The sequence below is a fragment of the Tetrao urogallus genome (genome assembly GCF_951394365.1).
Source record: "Tetrao urogallus genome assembly, chromosome: 1".
NCBI lineage: Eukaryota > Metazoa > Chordata > Aves > Galliformes > Phasianidae > Tetrao > Tetrao urogallus.
The window spans coordinates 190139301-190142700 of record NC_136813.1 but is presented as its reverse complement, the minus strand read 5'-3'; positions in this window follow the sequence as shown (position 1 = coordinate 190142700).

The following is a 3400-nucleotide window of genomic DNA, read 5'->3' as shown; positions in this document are numbered from 1 at the left end:
TCACAGAATCACAGAATGGCTTAAGTTGTAAGGGACCTTAATGATCACCTAGTTCCAACATCCCTGCCATTGACAGGGTAGAGTGGTTGCAGTCAGATGATCTTTAAGAGGAGAGCACTCGGTGCCTTGAATTCGAAGCTTTCAACACAGTCCACAATATAGCCTTATGGACAAACAGATGAAGTGTAGTCTAGGAAAGTGGATAGTGAGATGGACCAGCTCCTTGGTTCTTCCTAGATGTAGTTATCAAGCAAGAGCATCACTAGAAAGACTTCAGTACCATGTTACTCACAGCACATTCATTCAGCACCAGTCTTGGGAGAAGTAAGTACCATTCACACCCATTTGGGGCAGTTTTATACAATGGCAATACTGTATTTGTCAGAGATTGAGGCTCTACTGAATCACAAGGTGATGCAGAAGGTGATACACAAATACAAAGAGAGTAGGACTCACTCCCTTTTCTAGAAGAGAAAGTTCAGTGGACTACTCAGGGTGTCTGCCTTAGAATGGGATGAATTACACTCTTAGACTCTTTAACAATAGAGGAAGCTTAACTTGGATGCATCTAAATAAATTTTAATAAATTTTAAAAGATAACAGCCTCTTAGGTAATTTTGCTTAGTTAAGCCTGAACCCCATTCCAAGTCAACTGAACAATTCAGAGCAATAGAGCATAAACTTCCATTCAGAGGAAGAAAAGTTAAAGCTTTGAAAGACAAATTACATCAGGTTCCAGGCAGTATATATATATAGCAGTACCGTGAAACAAATCTAGGTCTACAGAGACTCAATAGCACCTTAACCACAAGACTGTCTTTGTCCTCAGTCACATTTAAGTGCAAAGCTGTGTTGAATGTTGTTATTTCACATTTTTGCTCCAACTTAAACCCAGTCAGTGATCAGGTAGGCCTCGTTGGCCTCTTGAGAAAATCTCAAGAGGTGTTAAGAGTTTGTAAGGAGTTTCTACAAGAACTTCTTGGAAGTGGATTAAGATTTATAGCAGCACTTTTCTTTGAATTTTTAACTTTTTGTATATTCAGATTCAAAACGAAACGGAATGTTCTTGAATGCTCTGGAGTTTGAAACTAAAGACAGTTTCAAAAGACCATAAATGCTGAGCTTTGTGCCTCCTTTGTGGTTACCAGCGCTTTAGTGTAGGAGAAGGAAAGAGGCTTCTCAATGGGAACAGGGATATTGTGTCCTCTGGTTCCCCTTAATGAGGATGAACGAGAACCATGATGATTGAGAATTTCCTTTCTGAAGTTTCTCTAACAACTGCAGTGCACTTATGACTCATTTTTGATGCAAGTTCTTCCTTGACAGGGACAAAGCATGATGACATTTCCAGTCTTTAGGTCAGTCTGTTTCAGTACTTTGCTGCTGTCAAACATCCCATGAGCAGCCACTGAATGGGTGCAGATCCAGTCCACCTTCCACAGTGCTCATGCTTACATAGAGGTGTCCAACTGCTCTCAAGGATGCTTTGGGGTAACAGGGTTTGGAGATACATCACAGATAACAAAAGAGACCCTTGCTCACTAGAGGGATGCAGGGAAGTCCTGCAGAGTACCTGAGGGTCTTGGTGAAGAATCACGACTAAAGATGAACTGCATTTCTGTGCTGTAGAGAGCTGAATTCACGTGTTTAAATTGAGATCTGAATCCAGGCTTGTGTCAGAAATACTTTCATTTCTGAAGGAAATGTAAGAGCAGATATAGCTGTGTCATCCAGGAGGACAGATTAGAGCTGTTCATCTGTTCTATTCTCATACTCTCCTACACTCTGAAAGCTCCAGAAATCCTGTGCTTCATCTACAAAAACAGTTCTGGGAAGATACTAATGGCTTTGAAAAGTAGAAGGAAAAACAGTACAGTTGTGGGTGAAAACACCAAATGAAGGGAAATAAAAGGGGCAAGAAATTATACCATCCAAATTATACCATCCTGTATCCCTCTCTTCTCCTCTGTTTTCTTTTTCTGTGCTTGTTTCTTTCTTCACAACACAAAGCTGTTGCTCTTTTTTCCCATTTCCTTTTCATTTCCCTGTTGTTTTATATCCTTGTATATATAAATATTTAGTTGACATAGATGATAAAGGATTCCACCATGCCTGTTACAACAGTAGGCAAGGTACCTGCATACTCAGGTACAGTGGCTGAGCTGTATAAAACCACTGCCTTGCAACCAGTTCCAGTTACAGAAGAGCCAGAAGTACATTAGTTCCTTGTTTCACCAGCTTTGCATACCCTGTCTTGGTTGCTGTGATACAAAAAAGTTAAAACATTTTTGTAAGCAGGAAAGGTAGAAAAACTTCCTGTGGTCTTCGCTGAGACCTACAGTAGCTTCACAACACCGCAAGGCACAATTTGGGTATGTATCATGATCTTACTAGCTGATCTGGCACCTCTTGGAGGGAGAGAGCAATTTAGATCGCAGCTGTGACCTCTCGGTTTTTAAGTTTGTAAGATGAAAATACAGTTGTAAAGGGAAGAGTATGCCTACTTGAAGTACACACTTTTTGGAGCTGTACTGACACAGGCACTTTTAGAACCACTGGGCAAAGCTGCCTTTCACCTCAGCATGAGCATCAAAAGGTTTGATAGGATGCAGAATGGAGCTCAGTCTTCCCAATGGGACAGGTAGCCCAAAATAGGAGCTGCGAACCAGCCTGGTGACTCAATTGGTTTGACTTCCATTCCTGTTCTATTTATTAGCCTGAGGTGTAGTTTGATGAAAGCCAGCTGCAGGAATTTGTGTATCTGTCCAGTGAAGCAGCTCCTGAAGCTCCAGTTGAAACAGGTGGTTCTGGAAGTTGGAATCTGATGTTTGCAGGCACCGTGCTCCTACATCAGTGCTGTGACCCCACAGGGTCACAGGGTTTTGGCACAGTACTGGACTTCTAGCAAATGAATAATCAAACTCGGCAAGACCTGGCATGCTCTACTATGCCAATTCTATTATTTGGAGAAGAAGAAAGGAGAAAAAAGAGAAAAGAGAAGAGAGGAGAGGAGAGGAGAGGAGAGGAGAGGAGAGGAGAGGAGAGGAGAGGAGAGGAGAGGAGAGGAGAGGAGAGGAGAGGAGAGGAGAGGAGAGGAGAGGAGAGGAGAGGAGAGGAGAGGAGAGGAGAGGAGAGGAGAGGAGAGGAGAGGGCAGAGGAAATGGATAGGGGAAAGGGAAGTGGAAAGGGAAGTGGAAAGGGAAGAGGGGAGAGGAGAGGGACAGTTATGGAGGTGTCATATTAAGCCAAAGCAAAAGAACATTTCTGTGACTGCTAGGGCTCCTGTTCATTTCCGTGTGGGTGTTTGGCTTTAAGCCCATGTCAGCTCCTATCTCTTGATCACTCTCACCACAAGAACACACTTACTGCTTGCCACATCTCTCCTTGCATACCACAGACA